General features: G+C 36.4%; 1 pseudogene; it reads right to left on the reverse strand.

The window, feature by feature from the left end:
- Window positions 1-27,869, reverse strand: part of LOC102924087 (BTB/POZ domain-containing adapter for CUL3-mediated RhoA degradation protein 2-like) — a 56,184-nt pseudogene that overhangs the window by 22,205 nt on the left and 6,110 nt on the right.

The raw sequence follows: 27,869 nt of genomic DNA on the forward strand, positions 1-27,869 counted from the left end.
CAGTCAGAACTGATAAGAGACCCACCTGTCCAAAGACTCAAGCTGCTGACACCCCTTCCCTTCTTCCATCCCTGCTGCTGTGACAAACCTCACCTCACAGCATGGGCGAATATCCACTGCCAAGCCAGTCAGAAAAAGAGACCATGCTGGACCACAAGTCACACCAGCAGCCAGAAACACAGACCACAAAGACCAGAAGACTAAAGAGGGAAGAAGAAATCCCCATCTAACAAAGACAAGCTCAGAAGTCGACACCTAGACCTATGTTCATGGCAAACCCAGAGGCCTAGACACAAGTGTAAGAACACAATCAACACCCAGGGCAATATGACACCACTAAATCCCAGCTATCCTACTACAGCTGAAACACGAGAAAATGACCTTAAAACCAACTTTATGAAGGTGATAGAGGTCCTTAAAGAGGAAGTAAAGAAATCCAGCAAAACACAAACGATTGGAGGAAATTAATAAATCCCTTAAAGAAAGCCAAAAATGCCAAGAAAGTCAAGAAAAAACAAACATGTCAAGGAAATGAATAAAATTTTTCAAGACCTGAAAATGGAAATAAAAGCAATAAAGAAAACACAAACTGAGGGAATCCTGGTGATGGAAAATCACCAACAGAATACAAGAGATTGAAGAAAGAATATCAGGTGGAGAAGATATGACAGAAGAAATTGATACATCACATCAGTCAAAGAATCAGAGAGGCTTTATCCAGCAATTTAGGGGAGCAGATGCAAAGACCCACAGCTAAACATTAGGCAGAGCCAGGGGAATCCTCGAGAAGACAGTGAGAAAGGATTATAGGAGGCAGAGGGGTCATGACTCAACAGGAAAACGGCCCACAGAATCAACTAAGCTGGGCTCATAGAGGCTCATAGAGACTGAAGCAATAATCAGGGAGCCTGCAGGGGACTGACCTAGGCCTTCTGCACATATGTTACAGTTGTGTAACTTGGTCTTCTTGTGAAACTCCTAACAGTGGGAGCAGCAATTGTCTCTGAATCATTTGCCTATTTGGGGGACCTTTTTCCTCCTACTGGGTTGCCATGTCCAGTCATGATATGAGGGGATGTACCTAGTCTTACTGTAACATGATATGGCATGTTTGGTTAATATCCTGGGAAGCCTGCCCTTTTCTCAAGGGAAAGGAAGAAGAGTGAATCAGGGTGAGAGGGACTGGGAGTAGAGGAGGGAGGAGAAACTGTAGTTGAGATGTTATAAGTGAGAGAAAAATAAAGAAAAGAAAAGAAACAAACAAAAACAAGTACTAGAATTTCTTCCAGCTGGAAATGTAGCCTGACACTTTTGAAAGACATTATATCAGCTTCTGTGTGCTGAAACCAGGAAATGATTGCTCTTGAATACCAGGGAACCCCTTCAGATTAGGCTTTCTTTTTTCCTTTAACTGAGCTTGAGTCTGTATAAAATGAGGATTCTGATGGATTGACTTTTCTCCTGAGGACATTCTCTCTATTGTCCCATTGAAGCACAGGATGCTTCACTTCAGTTGTGCTTATTTGATTAACAATCATAAGCCAGAATGCTCTTTTGTTCTGATAAACATCCCATCTTTCTCAATTCGACTTGACTCAGGTTCTTAATAAACAGGCAGAATGAAGCCACTAACTTGCCAAAATATTACACAAGTGGCCCCAAGCTAAGCTTCATCTACCTTCTCCTTTGAAACCTCATTTCTGTTTTTCTCAGCATTCTGATCTTCCAAGGTCCAAGAAGAACAGCCCATTAAGCTCTTCACATAGCAATCAATGTTTATTCCAGCCCAAAATTCCAAACTCACCTATATTCCTGACACAAAATAGTTCAAAGAACTAAAAAAACAATGGTTAAGTTTTTCATAGCAACCAACCACTTATTTATATGAATTTCTGTCTTAATTTTATTTCCTATTGCTGTGATAAAATTCTCTGGCAAGAGAAATAGAATGGAGAAAGAGTGTATTTGGATCACAATTCTGTTCCAGTCCATCACTGAGAAAAGAAATCAAGGAGACAAGAACATTTTCTAGTCTGACATTTTTGTTCTTTGATACATTCATACATACATGCATACAATGTGCTTTGAATCAGTTTACCTTTATGCCCTTCAGTTCCCTCTCACCTTTTCATTCCCAACTATTCCCTTCCAACTTCATGGGTTTGTTTTGTTTTATGTTTGTTTGTTCCTCACGGAGTCCACTCAGAGCTTCCAGTATGTTATATATATATATATATATATATATATATATATATATATATATATATATATATATAGTGGGAGTGGGATTTCATAACCACCTATCTTCTCCATACTGAGGTTTTATGTGGCTTGACCTTGTGGAGGTCTTATACATTCTCTCACAACCATGGTTAGTACATATGTACAACTTCTGGGAAAAGACTGTTCTCTGTAGTCATCCACACACTCTGGCTTCTTAGAATCATTCTGGTTCATTTGTTGTGATGATTCCTGAGCTTTGGGTCAAAAGTAGAGCATAGATATCCCATTTAGAATTGAGCACTCAAGGTGGTTAAAATTTAAGCTAGTCAAATCACATACATGAACAATATATTAATGAATGCATGCTTGTTAGTGCTCAGCACATTTTCTCTACTCATATAGTTCAGGATCTCCTCCATAAGGAATTATGAAAGCCACAGTAAGGTCTACCCACCTCATTTAAGGTAAACAAGATAGTTCCCCATGGGCATGCTCACAAGCAGACTTTATCTAAATAATGCTTCATTAAGATTCTCTTCACAGGCAATCTATAGTATCAGCTCAAACTGACAATTGAAGCTTACCATCACATAGGGTTTAGTTCTCCCATGTCATAATGAAACAGTTTTATTCATCCTCTTTCATTCACTAAAGTGCCAAAGACACTGCTTTCCATATCAAAAAAAAAAAAACTCTTTGCAAAACTGTTCTACAAAAGAATATGAGGGGACACTGTACAACACATTATTAAGCCAACCAAATAATATATTTCATGATGTGTGCACTTGGCTGCACTTATAGATAGTAATTCAGGTAAGTTTGTCAATTATGTAACTAAATATTGTCATCTAAAATGCACACATAATTTATAATTATGATTCTAAACACTGGAGACTTAAAGCCTATGACTACTTTCAATTATCTTTTATGCAATTACAATGGAAATAAAATTATGAATTAGAAAGATACCTCAGAATGATGGTATTTCACTTGGTGATTATTTGCTTAGCAGTGAGAAAGAGATATATTTATCTATTGTAGATAGAAACTATATGAAACTTTACACTGAAATATATTTACAGTTAATGCAGGCTCTTGATAAAAATGCTCATAAAAGGCAAAATCCTACTAGAGTTTATTCTCAGAACATATATTATATGTGTGTGTCTATAAGTGTTAGCTGTTATTACTAAATACATTAATATATACATGATTATTAGAGAGTTTCTTAGTTATTTTTCTATTTCCATGATGAAATATCATAGCCAAGGTAACTTATAAAAGGAAGCATTAAAGTTGGTATCATGTATTGAGAGGATAAAAGTCCATGACTGTAGCAGGAATCTTAAAAGTTCTTATTAATAAAACAAACCTGAGGGCCTCTTTAGGTCTTTTGCCTGCAAACCTCATGATGTCATTGTTTTTGGTAAGAATGCCATTTTTACCCCCACAAAAGACTGCTGGCAATGGTCGAGAGACAGCCGGAGCTGACCTACTCTGGTGTTGGGATGGCCAAACACCCTAATAGTCATGCCATAAACCCCATCCAAGGACTGAGGAATCTGGATGCAGACATCCATGGCTAGGCCCATGGTGGAGTGCTGGGAGTCTAATTAGTGAGAAAGAGGAGGGTTTATATGAGCGAGAATTGTTGAAACCAAGGTTGGATAAAACACAGGGACAAAAAACCAAATGAATGGAAACACTTGAACTATGAACCAAAGGCTGAGGGGCCCCCAACTGGATCAGGCCCACTGAATTGGTGAGACAGTCGATTGGCTTGATCTGTTTGGGAGGCATCTAGGCAGTGGTACCAGGTCCTGGGCTCGTTGCATGAGTTGGCTGTTTGAAACCTGGGACTTATGCAGGGACACTTGGCTCAATCTGGGAGGAGGGGACTGGACCTGCCTGGACTGAGTCTATCAGGTCGATCCCAGTCCTCGGGGGAGACCTTGATCTGGAGGAGGTGGGAATGGGGGGTGGGCTGGGGGGAAGGGGAGGGGGGCAGGAAGGGAGAGAACAAGGGAATCTGTGGCTATTATGTAGAACTGAATAGTATTGTAAAATAAAAAAAATGCATTTTATGAAAAAAAAAAAAAAACCTGAGCCAGGTATTGGGGTGAGCACTGGAAGATCAGAGAGACAGAACAAGCCACAGCTAACCTCACCTGGCCAACTTCTCAGCTGATCTTGTTTTCTCAGACTGGAAGCCTCTGTGTCCTCATATTCTAATGGCTCTCAGCTGAACTGTGCTACTAGAACCCTGAAAGCTTAACCAGCCAAATGCTTAACCAGGACAAATGCTTCTAGTTCCTGGTCCTCATGCCTTATATATCTTTCTGCCTTCTACCATCACTCCCTGGGATTAAATGCTCGCTTTCTGGGATTAAAGGCGTGAGTCACTATGCTTGGCTATATCATTGAACACATGGATTTCTGCCTCTGGAATGCTAGGATTAAAGGCGTGTGCTACCACTGCCTAACTTCTATGTTTAATATTGTGACTGTTCTGTCTCTGACCCCAGATAACTTTATTAGGGTGCACAATATTTGGGGGAACACAATACCACCACACATGACCATCATGGCAGGGAGCATGTCAGTGGGCAGGCAAGCATGACATGTTACTATAGCAGTAGCTAAAAGCTTACATCTATTCTACAAGCAGGAGGCAGAGTGTAAGCAAGAGCTAAGCGAGAATGGCATGGGCTTTTGAAACCTTAGAGCCCACCTCCAGAAAACACCACCTCCAACAAAGCCACACTTTCTAATCCTTCCCAAACAGTTCCATCAACTGGATACCAAACATTCAAATATATGAGCCTATGGGGAGCCATTCTCATTCAAACCATCACAGAGACAACTGGGCAATGATCAAGCATTGTGAAACCACATGTGAATTTTATATCATTGATTGTAAATACATTCTTACTCTTACACAGTTTAAAGAGGATAAAATTGAATTTAGGAACCTATATAGCAAGTTTGCAGATATACCATAATTGTTAAAATGCCTGCATAGCATATTCAAAGTTCTTTGTTCAATCCGAAGCACTCCATAAAACTGACACATTGTGGTATACTACTGTAATCTAAATACTTCAGAGGTAAATGCATGAGGATCAAAACTGCAAAGTCATCTTTTGCTACATAGTAAGTTCAAAGCCAGCCTGGGTCACATAAGACTATTTCAAAAAATAAATAAAATAAAACAACTTATACAGAAAATGTATTATAACTTACAAAATAATATGTGCTTATTCTTAAGAAATGGAAAAACTTTTGAAAAACCTCCCAGTTTATAGATAGATAGAGATATAGATATATCATATGTATATATAATACATATATGATATACTATATATATGTGTGTGATACATGATGATTGTGGAATTCATTATATTCATAACTCTTTCAATGAATCCTAGAGGGTCTATTAAAATTACATTTTGGTAATATAGTTCCTTTATAGACTAGATAGCAGGATCTTTGAATAAAACTTTACAAATCGTGATTTTAAAAGATAGGGTACTTGACTACTTGATGGTGACAACATTTTGACAACTGATAGACAGTGTGCATGTTATGCAAAATATGTTAAATATGCAAAAATCAATATAGTACTTACAACTACTTATACTACCCATCTCACTTTATCTAACAGAAATAAAAACAAAGTTGCGCCGGGCGGTGGTGTTGCACGCCTTTAATCCCAGCACTCGGGAGGCAGAGCCAGGTGGATCTCTGTGAGTTCGAGGCCAGCCTGGACTACCAAGTGAGTCCCAGGAAAGGCGCAAAGCTTCGCAGAGAAACCCTGTCTCGACAAACCAAAAAAAAAAAAAAAGTTGCATATATATATATATATATATATATATATATATATACTTTCATTAATTCATCTTTTTTATTTAGAAGGTTTTTTCCATTTTAGACACCAACCACAATTTTCCCTCCCTCTCCTCCTCCTGCTCCCTTCCCACCTTCCACCTACCCCACCTCCCATCCACTCCTCAGAGAGGGTAAGGCATCCCATAAGGAGTCAGCAAAGTCTGGTATCTCAAGTTGAGGCAGGAAGAACTCTGAGCAAGATATCCCTCCATAGGGACTGGGCTCCAAAAAAGTCAGTTAATGTACTGGGGATGGATATTGGTCCCACTCTCAGGGGGCCCAACAGACTGCCCAAACCACACAACTGTCTCTCACATTCAGAGGGCCTAGTTCGGCCCCATACAGGTTCACCAGATGTCAGTCCAGACTCCATGAGCTCCTACTAGCTCAGGTCAGTTGTCTCTGTTGGTTTCCCCATCATGACACCCACCCCCACTACCCGACTTGATCATATAATCCCTCCTCCCTTCCTTCAACTGGACTTCCGGAGCTCGACCTAGTGCTTGGCTATGGATCTCTGCATCTGTTTCCATAGTTACTGGATATAGGTTCTATGCTGACAATTAGGGTAGTCACCAATATGATTAAAGGGGAAGGCCAGTTCAGGCACTCTCTCCACTATTGCTTGGAGTCTTAGCTGAAGTTGTCTTTGTGGATTCCTGGGAGTTTCCCTAGCACCAGGTTTCTCCAACACCCCATAATGGCTCCCTCTATCAAGATATCTCTTTCCTTGCTCTCCTTCACTGCCCCTCCCCCAAGTAGACCATTCAGCTTTTTTTTTTTTTTTTTTTTTTTTTTTTGGTTTTTTGAGACAGGGTTTCTCTGTGTAGCTTTGTGCCTTTCCTGGAACTCACTTTGGAGACCAGGCTGGCCTCGAACTCACAGAGATCCGCCTGCCTCTGCCTCCCGAGTGCTGGGATTAAAGGAGTGTACCACGACCGCCCAGCGACCATTCAGCTTTTAAACACAGCTGGAAGGCCATTCCAAGGAAATAATCTCCAGTACTCTATTCCCTTAGCTCCCCAAATGAATAAAATAAAATTAGTATAGCACATGACATGGTGACTAGAGGAATATATGAGTTTTACAAAAAAGCATGAAAACATCTCAGTGTTTCAGTAAAGCCTCATTAGCTGAAACGTTTAATGTTACAGAATTATATATACACATATACATTTATATATGTATATACACACTATATAAACATATATATGTATTGTGAGTGTGTGTGTGTGTGTGTGTGTGTGTGTGTGTGTGTGTGTGTGTGTGTGTAAGTCTAACAGCAAAGTACTTGGGAAATTTGTTTCTTGAAATAAATAGCATAAAAAGTAAAGTGTGGCTGTCTATACATGTACATATTCATTATATACAAAATGTTGCACTATGACCTATAAAGTCATGTAAGTACTTTCTAAAGTTAATTCTTTTTTCTTAAAATTTATTTTCCTGTAATATCTATTTCTAATTTGCTCCTCTTCAGGACAATAGAACTTTTGCTCCAAGCATAATAGCTCTGTGACTAATCTTATACTCTGATTCTAAAATATTCTATCTAGTTGTTTGCTATCACAAGCAATTACAAAAAAATAAAGATGGAATCTCGAGTTCCATTCAGGAAAGGTACCTAATATTAATTCTGATAATTGCCTCTTGGTATCAAAGGGCTCTGAATGAAGCAGCTCACGGCAAGTTAATATGTGTGGTGACTACTTACATTCATGCCTCTTTCCTTTGCAATACTGGACTCTTGCCAACATTAAGAAAAGTAATTGCAGATGTATTGACTTAGTTTGTGAACTTGCTTAATGCACTGTTCAAGTTTAACTAATCAATCACATTTGGAATTGCACCCTTGGTAATAACAGCTGTTAGGCATGAATCTAGGAAAAAACTCATGCTGTGAAAAACATAACCTAATGTAGCAGGTATTCTTGTTGTAAAATCTTTTTATGTTAATGAAATGTATAATTTGAGCTTAGGAGATGCTGTATATCAAAATTTCACTTTCATGTGAAAACCATTCGTAAGTACTGCCATAGTACTGACACCCAACTGTATAATGGTGATACTTATTTAAAATTTATTGGAGCACTTTATTTAAAAAAGATTTTTACATTTCCTGTAAAATGTGACTTCACTTATATGAACATAAACTACAGTATTTCTAATGCATGGTTAATAATGAGTTTCAACACACAAACACATGTATGCAGAGAGAGGAGAGAGAGAGAGAGAGAGAGAGAGAGAGAGAGAGAGAGAGAGAGAGAGAGAGAGAGAGTCTTTATTTTTCTTAAAAGATAAAGCTGGTATCTAATAAAGACAATTCCTGAGTGCAATTCTGAGTGCGTAGTGTAAGGAGAACCAATATCACATTTCTTCTCTGAATTCTGTTTGTGGATATGTGATAAGCAATGACGTTCATAAGGAAATTACTTGTGAAAGATTTATAATCTGGAATTACAAGATGTCAATATATGTCCCACAGAAATATAGAAAAACAGGAAATAAAAAAGAAACAGACTTAATTATATATGCTGCTTCATTTCTCAAGGCATTTTAATGTTTTCTTTTGGAGAAACATTAATAATATTTGATAGACAGTACATAATACCCTTAGAAAATCTGAATACCATTAGATTTTATTGAGTCCAAAAATCCAAAAAAGAAAATAAACAAAAAATGTGGATACATATATATACAATGGTTTACATTCACATACGTACATACATACATACATACATAAATATGCATATATATGCACACTGGTAGAAATTTGTCAGTGACGTAATGGAAATTTTCATAATTGTCATTATTACTGTATTTTGTTTTAATTATTAAAGTGATTCAATATTTTATGAAAATATCTTCCTGGTAATGCAAGTAAAAACTATTATGAAGATCATGATACCTTGTTGCTTTTGAAATTGATTTTGTTGTTTAACAATTTTGTGCATGTATACAAGGAATTGTGATTATTCTCACTCTAACTTTTCAAACTTCCCTCCAATCCTTATCCACCCCATTCCCAACAGCTATCAGATCCTTTCCCAGGTTAATTATTTTGCATTGTTGTTGTTTCATTTTTGTTTGTGAATATGTGTGTGTTTGACCCATTTAGTTTAAACAGGGCTATCTGTGTGAGTATTGGATTGCAACTGTACATTGTAACCTTGTCGCATCATCAATGAGTGTACAACTGAAAGCAACCTTTCCCCCTTTCCTTGAGTCTATCAGTTAAAAAAAATAGTTCACCAGTGAGAGATAGGGTACACAAGTCCCTCCTCCATCTATGCCTGACCATTGGCAGAACCATTCTTTGATGACCCAGAGCAGGCATCAAGAGATACTCTAAATTCATGATTGTGATAACTGTGTCTTGTCCAGAAGATGACAATCTGCAGCTCTTCTCCCATATCATATATCTCTTGCTTCTTTCTGATAGCATTTTAAGAATCTGAACTTTCCTTCTCTATAAGTGCTCAGCTACCACTCAAAAAGGAAAAAAAAAAGCCAAGAAACAGCAACAACAACAAAATCCCTTGTATTTACTTCATTGTTCTTCTACAATGAAAAGAAAACAACCTTACTTGGAAATGTCTCAAATGTGAATAATATTTTCCCTCATTGCTTGTCTATGTGTAGAGCAAAGTTTCCTTGGTAACTGTGCTAAACCTAATGATGTCCAAATCATAAAAGCCAGGAGCACTTACTGGTATACTGATTGCTTTTACTGGAGTAAATGTCAAATATAAATGGTTATAATGATGGTTATGATTTACTTAATGCAGGAGAAAATTATACATTTAGAGTTAAATCTGCTACTCATATACTTCTAAATCATCTGTGTGGGAACATAGCCATTTTCCATTTGCTTAGTCTAGATTTATTACGATGAAAATAAAACACAAAAAAGTTTGTCAAAGTAATGAGTAGACTTTTTAGTTACCTCAAATGTAACCTTTGCAAAAAAAAAAAAAAAGATTTGCTTCATTGATTTTGAGTGTTTCATTTGTATGCAAAGGACTGTTTTTTTTATTTCCACATCTCCTGTTTGAGCAGGCTAAATTTCTCAAGTTTCTCTAAAACCCCCTAATGTGCCATGCCACTTTAATGTCTCGTTAATAATGAAAGTGCAAATAATTCTTCCAAAACTAAGTTTGTCCTGGACTTCTTACCAGACATTAGACTATGACAGTGTCCTCAGAACTTGATAGCATATAGGTAAAGCACTTTATAAAAAGAAAAATATTTCATCATACCTCATGGGCATTCTTGAAGGACATTTATGGGTGAAAATCATGCATAATCAAAGCATTTCAAGTATAAATTGGTGCTTCAAAAGGGGTGCTATCCTATATTAGTTGCATGTCACTAAATATTGTTTCTTTCAAAGATTAAATTTATTTCAGCTTCTAATCTATAGGCATTAGTTCTATGATTTATAAGTTTTCAAGTATCCTAAGACTAATATTAAGTATTTTCTAATCTGCTACATATCAACAGAGAGATTAAACTCTGTAAGAAGCCTCAATACTTCATGTGTATTTCTTATTTTGCTCCATCTTAATAAACAAATAACAAAACATTGTTGTAAAGAGTAGTTTATATAAGAATATGTGAGAGAATGTAATTTTTAGAGTAAGACAATCCCAGTTTAAATCATAATCCTACCCCTGCATTTGTAGACTTTGAGACTATGTTGTCAATTAAATTCTCTGTCTTCCTAATCTTGCAAAGTGGGATAAAAATAATTAACTTGTATGGATGCTTTTAATGCCAAAAGTTATGGAAGTATATTATAAAATCTGAGACAGATAATATAGTAACATTTTAATGTTATTTTGCTTTTCTTAATTTTGATTTCTAAAATATCACACTTGACCCAGTATAAAAGTAGAATTACATCTGCTTACAGATGAGGACTCTAAGGTTTAAAAACCTAACATGACTTATCGACAAAATTAATGAGTTCCATTGAAATCTGAATCAAAATTCTGGTCCTAAATCCAGTTTTTCTTCCTATGGCACGAAACTTATTAGATGAATATATGATGTGGTGTCAATATATCTCATGTATTTATGGTCTTATTACATTATCTGATAATTTTAATAAATTTTGCTATTAGCATTGCCCAAGTGTCATACATAGTTCAGGTTAATTCAATCATACTTACATTGGCATAGTCATAGATTGGAATGACTAGCTTCAGTCTTAGACATATTTAAATATGCATCTATACCTTCCATGTTTACCAAGTCTTCAAGTTTTATTGTAATATTTTCCAAAACTGAGCATTCCTTTGAGACATTCACTCTAAATCTCATTCATTTATGCCACCTAAATTTTATTGATGCTAGGCTTATGCTAAGGCAAAACAGGAAAGTTATCTAATTAAAGAAATTTCTAGCTACTGGTAATGTTCTTATACTTTTTGAGGCTGATTGATATTCTGTAGTTATCATTTACTGTTTGCTTTATACATTATGCTGTCAATCTACAGCACATGTACACTCGGAAGTGAGTAGATAATTAAGTGGCATATATTATAAAAGGACAAGTACTGCAAGGTTCCTAAGAGGCATCTAAAGGAGTCTAAAGATTAAAAGAAAAGATCAGAAAACATAGTGGTAGCTCTCGGGGCTGAAAAAAGAAAAAAAGAGAGAGAATGGTTTATAGTTCAATGAGAATATGAAATATAATAAACTTATAAGATCATTAAGTATATTAGTTGGGATCATCGAGAGAACTGGAACTTGTAGAATGGATGGATATTGCAAAAGGGATGCACTGCCTTGAATTTCAGGATCCAGTCTGGGTTGTCCAACAATCTGTCTGCATGCTGTAGAGGTTAAGAATATGGTAGTTCTTCAGTTCATGAGATTGGTTTCCTCAGCATTTCCAATCTGATAATGTAATCCTGGAGGATCCCAGGAGAGCTGCTGGGCTTTAGCCAATACTGGAAGGCCAAAGAAGCCAGGTTCTAATGCCAGGGTTGCAGCAGCAGCAAAGGCAGCAACAGTGTATGTGCATTCATCAAGAAGGATCAAATGGGAGGGGGGCAAAAGCAGCACCGCTTTTCCCTTGGGCCTTTAAAGGTAGTCCATGACACACCATTCTTGGGGAAATAACCTCACTGACCTTCCCATAGCACATGCTTCTTAGTCAATCTGAGGTCTCATCAAGTTGACAGCCAAAATTAATGATCATAGTAAATTTTAGAGATGAGATATATGACATAGCATATAATTAACAATAAGTGCAAATCATTAAGATGGATGTCATGTTAAATTTTCTTAACATCCACAATCATTAACACATACACACACACACACACACACACACACACACACACACACACACACAAATAGCAAAATGAGAGAAATTCAAAATGGAAGGTGAATTCAGAACAGATGCCACTTAGAGGATGGAAACTGATGAGGAAAGAGAAACTCAAAGTGATAATATATTCCTTTAGCATTTTAGTCACAAAATAGGGGTTTTAAATGCTAATTCATAATTTAAATTCCATTTTACCTGAATAATAATATATTTAATTATTAAATATATTATTTACAATTATTACATTTGGGCTTAGGCAACTAACAACTTCAATAAAGCCTGCCCCTATTAGTATGAAAATCTATCAATATTAAAAGGGCATTCTTACTGCCATTGTTAAGAATGCTTTAATATTTGAACCTTAAATTTTGTTTCTAAAAGTTTATAAGTCATAAAATATTTCTCTCTGCTGAATAACAAAACCTTAACATGGATATATTTAGCATCATCCCACATCACTCTCACTGTGAGCCCATTTATCTTTGGGATAACCTAAATAACCTTCATTGTTGGTGTCACAAGAGTCAAAGAAGAGCTAAGACTGTATATATTCTCATTAGGAGCTCCATTCTTTTGTCTCAGTGACTCAAAGGTTGTCATGACATTGCTTAATAATACTGCACTGAAAAACATGCAGTGATGCATACATTTAAGTAAATAGAAAGATTCATTTACAAAAATGTCATCCTTTAATAATTTTGATCTAGTTTTGCTTCCTAATCAGATCAGTATTTATAGCTAACAGGTTCCCTTCATAGAAGATTTCTATTTTTTTTCCCTATGGAGTTCTCAAGTTCAGTTTGATGGCATTGTTTTAGTTAGCTTAGTAGAAAAATCTGTGCTACACATTTTTAGACGAAGTGAGACAGACTGAGTTATTCTTCTGGATTTTCTATAATCATAAAATTTATAATGTCATATATTTTACAGATTTAATGACACAAAAACACACAACCTCACCACACAGTTCTGTGGCTCACAATATCATTGACTCAGGTTGACTGAAATCAGAAACCTGGCAAGGTATCTAGAGGCTGGCCACAATCACTGATTCACATGGAGCTCTTCATCCATCTTCAAAGCCAGAAATATTGCATCCTGACCATTATTTTGTAGTTGCATCTTTCTCTAGCCACAAACGAGAAATGTTTTCACCTTTTGAGAATTCCTGCTATTAGGCTTGTCCCACCTACGTAATCTGTGATAATTTCTCCTTCTGAAAAGGGTTGACTTTAAGATAATCTACAAAGGTTTTTTTAATAGCATCTTGTGGCATGCTGGTAAATGAGCTAATAGGGCTTTTATTCTACTATTAAAAGTATAATACAGCTGGGCGATGGTGGCGCACACCTTTAATCCCAGCACTCGGGAGGCAGAGCCAGGCGGATCTCTGTGAGTTCGAGGCCAGCCTGGGCTACCAAGTGAGTTCCAGGAAAGGTGCAAAGCTACACAGAGAAACCCTGTCTCGAAAAACCAAAAAAAAAGTGTAATACAAATTAGGTCATTTGAGTTTTTACAGAATGTTTGCATCATAGGAAAAATAAATATGACATAAATAGAATCGATAAGCAGCCCGAAGAATCTAAGCAGTATAATAAAAGAGTGTTGTGACTCCATGATTTTTTACTTATTTAATGCTTAATTTTCTGTCACCTTCTTAAGTGTTAATTTCTTTATTTTATGAGATCACCCAATAATATTCAAAGTTTGACTAAAAGTCAGCAATTAAAACTTTAAGATCAAAACAGTGTGGTTTAGAGCTGAAAGAGAAATTACTGTGTTGCCATGGACCAATTTTTCTTTTAATAGGAATGAAGCCATAAGGGTAAAAACAACAATAGTATTTCTAATGATCAGATCAACTGAATTAATAGTACTTTACAAAAAAACTTTGAAACATTTGATAAACTTATTTTCTTTAGTTTTTTCAATCTTCAAGAAACTGATTAAAGGATATTTTATAAGTCTCCTAAGCCTTACTCTGTGTAACAGTGCTTGACTTTTTGAGCAGTCTTGATATTTTACTGACATCCAATAAACTGAACCTACTTAAAAGTGATCACTTTCATAAAAAAATATGCCTGTGAGTGATAATAGTGGGTATGTCTATTATGCCCAACATTACCACATATTTATTTATGTGAAATTTCTCTTTCCTGAGCCATCCTGTGGTGGCCTTAGAAGCATTTGGCTGGTTAAGCATTTTGGCCTGGTTAAGCTTTTGACTGGTTAAGCTTTCAGGCTTTGGAGCAACACAGTTCAGCTGAGATTCATTCTGGATGAGGACTCAGAGGCTTCCAACCTGAGGAAACAGGACCAGCTGAGGAATTGGCAAGGTGAGATAGCTGTGGCTTGTTCTGTCTCTCTGACCTTCCAGTATTCACCCCAATAACTGGCCTCGGGTTTGATTTTATCAATAAGAACTTTTAAGATTCATGCTACACCATCCCAAAATTTCTGTTCAGGTAAAATACTGAACTCGTTTCAAACACCATAGTCTAGTTTATATTTTTTGTTTAAATTAACATGAATGGAGTCATCAAAAGGCTCTCCTTGACTAAAGTTACAGCTCAACAGGACAACACATGCCTTGGGTGATGTCTCCATGCTCTTTCCATGTGGTCTAAAAATTAAATTTTGTTTTCTTTTCATTCTGTATAATTTTTGAAATTAAATCACACGTGGCTCTGTCAATAGTTTCACTTTTGACAGACTGGAAATAAAAATGGCCAAAGGAGATAGGATAAAGAAATTCTCTGTTGAGTATCAAAGAAAGAAAAGATACACCAGGAAATTTTTTTAGAATTATGGTCAATTTTGTTTTATACATTGGCTTGTAGAAATATTTGTTAAAATATCTGAAACTCTAGAAAACTGATTCTCTGCCTTTCTAATCCTATAACCTTTAATACAGTTCAGTTCTTCATGGTGTAGTGACCCTCAGCCATAAAAAAAATATTTTTGTTACTATTTTATAAGTGTGATTTGCTGCTGTTATAATAATAATATAAATATCTTATATGCAATCCCCATGAAAGGGTTATTCTACTCCCCAAAGGGTCATACTACACAGGTTGAGAACCACTGCTCTAGACAATGAAAATGTGTTAGAGACAACAGAATGAAATACTGAATAAGGAGTTGATAGATAATGGCTTGTGCAGGTGGTGGTGATGCATGCCTTTAATCCCAGAACTCAGGGAGGCAAAGACAGGCTGGTGTGTGAGTTTGAAGCCAGCCTGGTCTACAGAGTGAGTTCCAGGATAACCAGAGCTACACAGAGAAACCCGGTCTTGAAAACAAAAAACAAAAAAAGGAAGAAGAAGGAAAAAAAAAAGATAAGGGCTTGGGGAGAATACCTTTGACCCGTCCAGCAGGCCAGGTTATTCGAGGGTCTCGAGGAGGGACCACCTGTGAATCAATGGGGGGCGAGAGGGAAAGGAGACCAAGCGCGTGAAGAAAGACAAAGCAGTCTGAATTGCGTCAAGGCCTCACTTTATTGACTGGTGTTAGAGCTTATAAACAGGGCTTCAGGTAGGGAGGGGGAGCAGGAGTGAGGAGAGGACAAAGAAAATTCCTAAGGAGGGTCAGCAGGAGGTCTCTTTGGTCCCAGGCCCCTGCAGCTAGCTGATTTAAAGAGGTTTATTTAATCCTACATTCCTAGGTTAGACTAAAAGCCTCTTATTTACACGAGGCTTGATAAATCGTGGCAGGTAACACAAGGTTCAAGACACAGTTGTCCAGAGTCGGTCTCCAACATACCTTCTCCCAGCCATATGTACCAATAACTGATTTTGCAGAAATGATAAAATGTAGAAAATCAAGTGGTGTCAAATAAAAACCCCACTTTCTTAAAGCACAGAAATTTGGTGTTCCAGCTCTACCCTCCTCCCATGATCTTGGTAACACAATTAGGAAACTCTAAAGTCACAAGAGTTGTGAATAAACAAGGACAAGCAATAGTAGGTAGAAGATGAAAACCACACTTATGAATCTAGGTAAGAAAAAAAAAACAACTGGCAACATAAGGGTACTCCACCCATATCCTTTCATTACATATATCCACACACAATTTCTACATATAAATATTCTTTCAAAATCACATCACATAAACAGGGACGAAAGGAGCTTGCTGTTTCTTTATATGTATGTATAATAGGGATAGATTTGGATATGGGGAGGTACAAAATGTATGGGAAGGCAGTAACAAGTGTAAAATGTGTAAACATTCACCTCTAAATCACATACTATGGTGGTGTTTATAAGATGTTACTTGATACTTGAAAGAACTAAAAGGCTTGGAAGAAAAACGCATGCTATTGAAAGTACTAAAATAATAGCATTTCAAGACCACAAACAAAACATTTTTTTAATTTTTCTTTATTAAGAAATTTTCTACTCACTGTACATACCACCCACAGATGCCACCTTCTTCCTCCTCCCACCCCCCAGCCCTCTCTCCCAACCTCCTCCCCATCCCCACTTCCCCCAAATCAAGGTCTCCCATGGGGAGTCAGCAGAGCCAGGCACACTGAGCCTAGGCAGGTCCAAGCCCCTTCCCACTAAAACAAGGCTGCACAAGGCATCACACCACAGGCGCACTGGGCTCCCAAAAGCCTGCCCATGCACCTGGGACAGATCCCAATCCCTCTGCCTGGGTGCCCCCCAAACAGTTCGAGCCAAACAACCCTCCTCCGTATCCAGAGGGCCTAGTCCAGTCCCATGGAGGCTCCACAGCCACTAGTCTACAGTTCACGGGCTTCCACTAGTGCGGCCAGTCATCTCTGCACGTCTTCCCATCATGATCTCGACGTCCCCTACCTGCAGAATCCCTCCTCTCTCATCAATTGGATTCCCGGAGCTCAGCCTGGTGCTTGGCTGAGGATCTCTGTATCTGCTTCCATCAGTCACTAGACAAAGGCTCTGTGATGAGGGTTAGGGTATTTACTAGACTGGTCACCAGAGTAGACTGGTCCAGGCACCCTCTGGACCACTTCCAGCAGACCAAGGTGGGGGTCATCCTTGTGGATTTCTGAGAGCCTCCCCAGCACCCTGCCTCTTCCTATTCCCATGATGTCCTCATCTATAATGGTATCTTCCTCCCTGTCCTCCCATTCTATCCCTGTTCCAGCTCAACCCTCCCAATTCCCTATGGTCTCGTCCTCCATTCCTTGCCCACTGCCACCCCCCCACTCCCAGTTCACTCATGTAGATCTCATCCACTTCTTCGCTTGGTCATCCATGTGTCCCTCCTAGGTCCGTCCTATGGTCTTTTCCTGTTAGCTAACCTCTCTGGAGTTGTGGGTTGCAGTCTGGCCATCCCTTCCCTCACATCTAGTATCCACTTATGAGTGAGTACATACTATGTTTGTCCTTCTGAGTCTGGGATACCTCACTCAGGATATTTTCTAGTTCCATCCATTTGCCTGCAAATTTCATGATATCATTGTTTTTTTTTTTTTTTTTTTTTTTTTTTACTGCTGGGTAGTACTCCATTGTGAATATGTGCCATATTTCTTTATTCATTCTTCAGTTCAGGGACATCTAGGTTGTTTCCAGGTTCTTGCTAATACAAATAATGCTGATATGAACATAGTTGAGCATGTGACCTTGTGGTAAAATTGAGCATTCCTTGGGTATATGCCCAAGAGTGGTATAGCTGGGTCTTGAGGAAGACTAAATAGTTTTAAATTTTTACATATGTTATAAAGTATGTATCAAATTTTTGTCTTGTTTTGCAGATAATAGTCAATTGTCATAGACCATTTACTAAAATGAATGTTGACTCATGCATTGTCTTTGCAACATTTTCAGAAATCATATTTTCATGTGCCCATGAATCTGTTCTCACATTTTATTGTATTCCATTGCTCTATTTCAAAGTATTTAAACCAAGTACATGCTGTCTTAGAAACTGTTCCTTTATAATAAATGAGGCTTTAAACAAGATAATGTTAATTCAACAAGATTTCTCTCCTTTAAACATTGTTTTAGTTATTTTCTAGACAGTCTCTGAATTTCCATATAATTTTTTTGAGATAGTTTTTCTACATATCCCTTGTTGTCTTAGAACTCACTGTGTAGACCAAGCTGCCCTCTGCCTCTTGAGTGATATTCACTTCCATATGAATTTGAATTTTTTCAAATTTAAAGTGTTTTAAATTTTAAAATTAAAAAAAAAACTGATTTGATTTTAATCAGCATTTCATGAAATCTACACCTCACTTTTCGAGCCTGACAATATGTAGTAAAAATAACAATGAAGGATACTTGTTCATATGCTCAGGTTCAGATTCCTTTTCCTCAGCATTATTTAACAGTTTAGGGGGCAGAAATATATATGCTTCATATTTACTGAGCTGTACAATTGATTATTTTACTACTCCAAATAATATTCTTCTGGATTTTTTAATGTTTTATGTTTAACACATTTTTATTTGATTTAGTAAAATTTGTGTTGAATCTTTGTGTCTATATTCATAAGAAGTGGTGATATGTAGCTTTGTTTTCTTTTGCTATGATTGTGTGATTTGGGTTACAGAGTAACCCTTCACTTACAAACAAGAAGCATTAGCTTTCCTTCATGTAAATGGAATAATTATTCCTTAAATAATATGACTAGATATAGTTTTTCCTAAATGACTATCACAGTCTGTCTTTGTTCTTGTTCTATTGCTGTGAAGAGACACCATGCCCAAGGCAACTCTTATTAAAGAAAGCATTTTGGGCACTTGCTTACAGTTTCAGAGGGTGAGTTCATTATTATAATGGTGGGGAGTCTGGCAGCAAGCAAAAAGGCACAGTGCTGGAGCAGTAGCTGAGGGCTTTACATCCTGATTCACATGCAGCAGGCAGAGAAAGAGACACTTGTTCTGGTCTGGGTTTTTGAAAGCTCAAAGCCTACTCTGAGGGACATACTTCCTCCAACAAGGCCACACCTCCTAATCATTCCCAGACAGCTCCACCTACTGAAGACCAAGTGTTTAAATATATGAGCCTATGGAGGCCACTCTCATTCAAACCACCACACAGTCCATAAGTGAAACCATTTAGGCCTGTGATTTGCTTAAAAAAATTTTATACCTCACTCTATGGTACAGATAGGTACTGAGTTCAATTTTCTTTCTTTTATCTTTAAAAATTATTTTCTTTTATTTTTAAGACTATGGATGCTGTGCCTGCATGTATGTCTGTACACTATGTGCTTCATTTATGCCTTAGTATCCACAGTCAGAAGAGAGCATTGGATCCTCAGGAACTGTTACAGATGGCTGTGAGCTTCCAACTGGATGCAAGAAATTACACATAGGTTCTTTGCTAGAGCAGGCAGAGCTCTAAACACTGAGCCATTTCTCCAGCTCCTTGCAATTCAATTTTCAACACAAAAAGAGAAGATGTCCTCAAAGCATTGGAGCAAGGAAAATGAAGAAAGAAAATGAAAATGGTGTAGTTATATTTTAATTTCAAAAACTAAAATTAACAAGGGCCTTTGCCTTTTTCCCTACTGATTTCGTTGTCATGTTATTGATTTCAATTATGTTCTTATTTATGTTCACTCTTTTCCTTTCTTTTGTTTCATTACTCTTACTGTTCTTCTTTCAGAGTACAAATTGATTTGATACCCCCTCTTCTTTCCTAATATAGAAACCTGGTACCATTAGACATCTTTACCATCACTGATTTATTTCCCTACACAAATGTTAGTAGATTGTGTGTTTGGTTTCACTTAAAAGTATTTTCTGCTTTATTTCTTTCTGATTTAATCTGATGTGTGTTGGTATGTATTTTAAATCTAGAGCATTTTTCTTGTGGGTTTTGTTATTAATTACTTTGTGATCTTAGTATGAATTTTATTTAACTGGAATAATTTCATAGTTGTTAACAACAATTTATTTTTTATGAGTAAATACTCTTTAAAAACTTGAAGACATGAATATTTTGTTGTTGACAGTCTTGTTCTATGTCAATCAGATCTACTATCTATCAACCTGTGCTCACACTGATGACAATCATTACTTTGCTTATTCTTTTCCTTTGTGTATATCTTCTGTTTTCTAGCTTTTAAAAAGTTTACTTTATGAACATATTTGAGCAAATATATTATCATAAACTTTTAGTTTTCTTATTTTGGTGTGTGCTATGGGATGTCTTTCTGTATGCTGTAAATATGCATGGCTCCCATTGGATAATAAATACAGCTGTTTTGGTCTATGCCAAGAAAGCTTACAACCAGGCTGGAAATCCAAGCAGAAGGGTGGAGTCAGAAAAGGCACCAGCCTGCCAAAGGAGCAACAAAATGCCAGCAGACCGGGAATGCCACAGCTATGTGGCAATATATAGATCAATAGGAATCGGTTAATTTAAGATGTAAGAGCTAGCTAGCCAGAAGCTGAAGCCATATGCTGGATAGTTTGTAATTAAGCCTCTGAGTGACTATTTTATAAATGACTACAGGATCACCAGTGGGAGAGATTCATCCCAACCGCAGGACCAGGTGGGACACAGAGAAGCTTCCCTCTACATGTGTTTGCTGTTCATTGAGTTTTTTAATTGAGAATCAGAATTTGTTGCTTAAATTTAAAAAAATCCCCCCCCTTTTTTGCACATTGTCTCATTTAGAACAACAAGTACTATTTGACAGCTTCCTTATACATGCTTGTATGCAGTCTGTTAAATTTGTCTGTATATAAGTGTGTATGTGTGTGTATATGTATATGTACACACACACACATCTGTCTGCATATGTGAAAGTGGGTGTATTCATTGATTTCCTGACTTGTTCTTTAGACATTTTTCTTGCATTTATTTTAAGTAATTTTTATTACTATAACTTCAAATCACTAATCTTGCTTCTGTAATGTCTAAACTGCTATTAATTCTGTTCAACATGTTTTTACCTCACACACTACAATTTTTATCTTTGAAGGTTTTACTTAAGTATATTTTATGTCATCCATATATATAGTTTGGTTTACAAATATATAGAATACACTTTCAGTAAGTGGTTCAGGTTCAGTGTTCGTGTCTGTCAATTTTAACATCTCTGTTCACTGTGAGTTGATTTTAATAGATAAATGTTTTTCCCACAATAATTTATAACATCTTGTTTTACACGACTGATAATTTTGTTTAAATAATGTATGGTGCAAATTTTATCATGCTGATTAATACCATTTTATATTCTTATAAATATTACTTAGAATTGCTGTAAATAGCTTCATTTTCTCACAGTCTGCTTTCAAGATTTGCAAAAGGGATCTAGAATTGTGTTTAGTCTCCAGCTGATTATTTTGCCCCCATAACTGAGGCAAAATTTTCTGTGTGGATACTACAATATGCTGTGAATTAACAAGTTATCCATTCTGATCAATTAGAACAGTCAATATATCTGTCCCTATTGAGTAGCAGTTAATAATTTGGTCAATTCTTATTTCTCCCACTAGGCTTGTGTGTTCTGATTAGTGATCTCCCAAACAATTCATGGAAATGCCCTGCACAGCTCTTTGTTGTCTAATTGTCTTCTGGTGATCACTGGAAGCTGTCTTGGTGCTTTCACATCCTAATCCTCTGATATGCCATGGAACTCTCCCATAGTATATATAGAGAAATAATATAGTGTTAGTCATGTTAATATCTCCTTTCTTAAGGATCCTTTCCTTTCATTGTCTGGTATCCAATGTCTTAAGCATTGTTTTATGTGTTTGCTACTTTGTAGTTGGTCATGGAGGATGAAATAACTTCACCCCTTTATATTTATTTTATTTGTAAGCAAATATCTCAGATTTTTAACAAGCATAATTTTCTGTGGCTAATGTTCATTCCCCCCCCACAAATCATAAAAATTGTAGAGATTTTTTTTTGGTATCAATCACTTCAAGGAATGGTCTTATTATGTAAGATGCACACCAGCTCCACAACATAGGGAGTATCATCATTTCCATATTTTGGATGAGATAACAGTCAGCAATGTAAGTCTAGGAATTTGTTCAATATAGCAAACCTTTTAGGTAGAAATGATTAACCTGAGGCTGAATTCAGACACTTCTGAAACCAAAGTCTTGATCTTAACAATAATGTTATCTTTTCATGGATGTCAAAAAAACCGCTTCATTTTTATGTTAGCGTCGATGACAGAAAGGATTGTGATCACTCTAAAATATGTAGAAATTGATTGGTTTTTATTTATAATTACACTTGAAATTTGTTTATTAAAGACAAGATAATTATCGTGCCAGAGATATTGTGATTTTAATTTGGATAAATGAATTTAAATGTTACCTTGTCAGGCCCAAATGCCAACAGTTATATGTAAAGCTTCCAATAATACAACCTTTGAAAACTTGTTTTTCTTTCATTGCAAAAGATAGAAAATCTGTGGGAGTAACAGAATGCTTAATGTTGAATAATGCCAAATTCAGGTAAATCAGCGTGGAAAAACAAATACAATTTGAAACCTACATGGATAGTTTAGGAAAATATGTACATCATTTCTTTTTCCACAACAAATAAACTGGACTCACTATAAAACTTTACTCCTTCATATAAAGGGCTTTGGAAGTAGGTAACTGACATTAACCCTGTTGGAGCTAAATTCCTGCCATGCTCATTGACTTACAATTGGGATCTAGGATTTGATGTAATGTTTCCCAAGGTCTCCAAGAAACTTTAGAGGTAATATTGGGAAATTAGCCCTGTCAGTCAAGTCTGATGCTTGGGAGCCCAGTGCCTTGTTCCTGGCATTTGTGTAAGAAAAGTCTACTAACAATTCAACAAAAAATAAAACCATCAGATGCACCTACTTCCATCATTATGCAATTGAAAGTGAGAGGTAAAAGGGATGTAAAGAACTCATCCTATCTCCAGATTGTCCTAAATGTTGGCTGTGCAGTGTCCATGCCTGTAGACATTTAAACAAGCATACAAGGATTTCTACAAGATGGCATCTGTTCTTGCCTCATCCCTTGCAATACATTCATGCTTCAAAAACACTACACTTCCCACTGTGATTGAATATGCCATGCTATTAGATGCCAACCTGGTTTTCTTATCTGTTCTGTCTGCTTGTGATAACCTGTAATGGTTTATGTTTCTGAAGAACTGTTCTCTTCTTAGTTCAAATGAAACTTCAAAGCCTTCTATTTAATAAAATGTGGTAAAGATGATTCTCATAAATAAAAACATAGCATTATGATATGTTTTCAAACCAAAGACTTCTAAGTCAATAATCAATTTAAAATGCCATAAACAGCCAAAAAATCTACAAGAGATATTTGTTTTATAAGCCTGATAGGAACACTAATGAAATTATTTTAATTTCCCTTCATTTTCTCTGGTCATTTTTCCTTCACTTTATTTTTCCTTATTGACAGTCAAGTCTACTCAAGTCTTTAGTATTACTTTTCTTCTATGAACTTTGTATTTGATGAATTCTTTCCTTTCTAGTTCATAATTCCTTAAGCAGCCAAAGATTGTTTATTTTAAAAAGGTCTGCTATTTGATACAAACATTGATGAAGATGAACTTCTCTTTTAAAACTACCAAGTGAGTTATAGGAAAGGCGCAAAGGTACACAGAGAAACACTGTCTCGAAAAACAAAAAAAGAAAAAAAAACTATTTCCTGTAGAAGATAGGTTTTGGTATTTTTATGAGTTTCATTTCAAAACTCTCTCTCTCTCTCTCTCTCTCTCTCTCTCTCTCTCTCTCTCTCTCTCTCTCTCTCTCTGTTTTTTCTCCCTTTAGTTTTTTGAGACAGGGTTTCCCTGTGTAGCCCTGGCTGTGCTGTCCTAGAACTTACTCTGTAGACCAGCCTGGCCTTGAGCCCATAGTAGCCTGGGCCCTCCTTTATCAGGTAACAGTTAAGACAGTGCCTCACATACTGCCCACAGACCAATTTGAAGTAGACAATTATTCAACTGAGGCTCCCTTTCAAAGGTGTCTAAAGATTTTTGTCAAGTTGACAGCTGAAACTAACAATGACAGAGAAACTTATGGAACTTTTAAGAAAAGCATATTAATAATTGTATGTAAAACAGGTCATACAATACTTAGTCTGTCAAAAACACAGTAATTACAGAGATTGCCATTAGATATTCAATATCAATATTGTATTGTATAATCCACTGTAAAATCCACAGAATTGTGCTAAAACAATCAACAATGTAACAAAAATCTACCATAGGAGAAATCTCATGGTAAAATTGTGTATGAGATAGATTCTGTCTTAAATATGTTTCCCACAGGCAAATGAGTAAACTATCCAGTCTACCACTAATTTTCTCCTCAGGGGGATATTGTCAGGGCCTATGTGGGCCTACGTGTATGTTAGCACATACGTGTATGGATTTGTATTTAATTTGGCTTGCTTCTGTTTTACTCCCTATAATAAAATAGCACTCTTCAATACAGTTTTATTTGAAGAGAATGGCAAAAATTTATGATATTGAATCACTGTGTGAAGTCAAATAACTTTTAGCTAGGATTCAGGAAATATTACACTAAAAAGGTCATGTTTTACAGCTAAAATTTACTCTGCTACAATTTTGAATAACAAATCATTCTAGAACCAACCAAAAGTTCAGTCATGTCTTTGTGTGGTCACCACAGTGAATATCAAAGAACATGAAGATTAATTATAATCCATTTAAAAACAAGGCTTTTGTATAAATTTTATAATTGTTACTCTATATAACATTTTGAATTCTTACCAACATTCAGGGAACGTGGCTTGTTAATGCATATACATATATCCATAAACAAAAGATGACAGCCAAATTCCCTCTGTGTGACTCTTAATATAAAGAGCCTTAACGGATCTCTGTGAGTTCGAGGCCAGCCTGGGCTACCAAGTGAGTTCCAGGAAAGGCGCAAAGCTACACAGAGAAACCCTGTCTCGAAAAACCAAAAAAAAAAAAAAAAAAAGAGCCTTAAAATGTTATAAAAAACAATAAAAACAAACAGAATTTACCTGCCTGAAATATTTTTCAGAAGCCCTGAGAAAAATGTATGTCTTTCAAATTAGTGGAAACATTTAATTAATGAGAAATTGTACTTTAACTTTCCCCCTTGGGAATAATATTTTGGATAACTTCAGACAAATCTTGACTTTGGCTGCTATGGTTCCATTTGATTATTTATAATTATTCTGTGGCCTCAAATTCTTAATTAGAAATTATCTCCTGTCTTCACTAATACTGTGTACTTTTCTGGAAACCTCACATTAAACCCTTTTCTTAAAACTTATTCAAAACCCTTCTGAGTCTTGCTGCTCATGTTTTCCACTCCAAAATTATTTCATGTTTAAGAAGTAAGATCTCGAGATGGTTTATGTAAAATTTGTTGCTTTTTAAGGGTCAATTTATTCAATTAAACCATTGAATCACCTTATTCGAACTCTAAGATATGGTAACTTCTTTGTAAATGTCTATTAGTCAGCAAACTGCAATTATTGGACCAAATGTTTCCTGCTCTACTTTTAAATCAAGTTCAATTGGCAAACAGGGTTATTTCTTCATTTATAAAGTGGTGATGCATATGCATACATAAAGTTGAGTAATTATGACAGAGATTATATGACCCAGAAATATATATAGCTATAAATAGAGATAGCCATACATATTTAGGAGAGTCCTTTCTCTCTCTCTGTCTCTCTCTCTCTGTCTCTCTCTCTCTCTCTCTCTCTCTCTTTCTCTAAAAATTATTATTTAACATATCCTCATTCTTTTAGACTCTTTCTGTCTCTCTCCCTTTGCTGAAAATTACTTTAAAACACATCCTCATAATTTTTTATACAATCTCTCTTATACTTCTTTATGGCTTTAAAGGATCCAAATATCACTCCTCAGGAAAATGGCCTCTCTGTTGTCAAGGTTCACCATATCTACACCTTTTGAGTCACTCACTCACAGAACCATCCCACAGATCTCCTAACCACTGAAAACTACTTCTTTTTCTCTAGTTTTACACTTAAATATCCTACCCACTTCATGATTATAATTTTCCTTTTTCTTCATTTTCAGATATATTGATATACAGAGATAATTGAGTAACAGCCACATAATATATGTGCTTGAAAACATACTCCCTTAGAGACAAATAATAAACTGCAGAGAAACTTGCACATCCATATTTATTACTGCTATTAACAACACCTGGAAAATGCAATCAGACAAGATGGCCATCAACAGATGAACTGAGGAAGACACATGCACAATAGAATTATATTTGACCATAAAGAAAAATAAAATCAAGACATTTGTAGGAAAACAAATGTAATTGAAATTTATTAAATTAAGTGAAATAACCCAGGCTCAGAAAGGTATATATAATGTATACAAATCTTTTTTCTTTTTATATATGTACATGTGTCTGAATATATGTAAATAAAGGCATTGTTATTGGCTAAGAAACTAAAAAGTTTACCATGAGCAGCGCTGGGGTAAGGGAATATCCGAAAGGATAAATTTTAAATCATTGCAAGTCTTGTGTACAGAATATAAACATCAGTATTGTAAAGACAGATTGGGAGCATGACGAAACAACTGGAATCTTTGGCAGTTGGAGAAATTACACACAGGATGTGATTGCAGCTTTTTCAAACTCAAGGAGTACTTGTGCCCCAACCTTTCCATAAACAAATGGCTTCCAAAAGCATCACAAGGAAATAAGAATATTTTGAATAGATCTCACAGAACAAAGACATTCAGATTGAGAAGAGAAAGTTCCTAAAGAATTTCAGGCGGTAGCTAATCTGATAATTAGCATTTCAAAGGATGGTGATAGAGGATAGCAGTCACAGGATCTGTGCAAGCTGGATATAAAACTGTTTATTTGCTCTCCCTCAGTTCCCTGGCTGTTCTCATGTCTAAAATCATTCTCACCTCTCTTTCCTTCTTTCTCCTTCTATCCTACTTTCTATGGCTTAATTTTGTTCATATGCCTCTCTTCTTTTTTGAGGCCCTAAGAGATAATGTGTTTGTGTTTCTAGATCCTGGTTGAATTTTCTGACTTTAATTCCTACGATTTAAAAAAAATAAAATAAAATAAGAAATGGATGAGATCTACATGAGCAAACTGGACGTGAAGGGGGGTGGGTAATGAAGAACAAGGGTCAATGGAAAGAGAGCTTAGGGGAGCAGGAGATCCCAGCTGGATTAAGAACAGAGAGGGAGAACAAGGAAAAAGAGACCATGATAAATGAAGACCCCATGAGAATAGGAAGAAGCAAAGTGCTAGAGAGGTCCCCAGAAATCCACAAAGATACCTCCACAATAGACTACTGGCAATGGTCATGAGAAAGCCCGAACTGATCTACTCTGGTGATATGATGGCCAAACACCCTAACTGTCGTGATAGAACTCTCATCCAATGACTGATGGAAGCAGATGCAGAGATCCACAGCCACACCCCAGGTGGAGCTCT

The sequence above is a fragment of the Peromyscus maniculatus genome, chromosome X (genome assembly GCF_049852395.1).
Source record: "Peromyscus maniculatus bairdii isolate BWxNUB_F1_BW_parent chromosome X, HU_Pman_BW_mat_3.1, whole genome shotgun sequence".
NCBI lineage: Eukaryota > Metazoa > Chordata > Mammalia > Rodentia > Cricetidae > Peromyscus > Peromyscus maniculatus.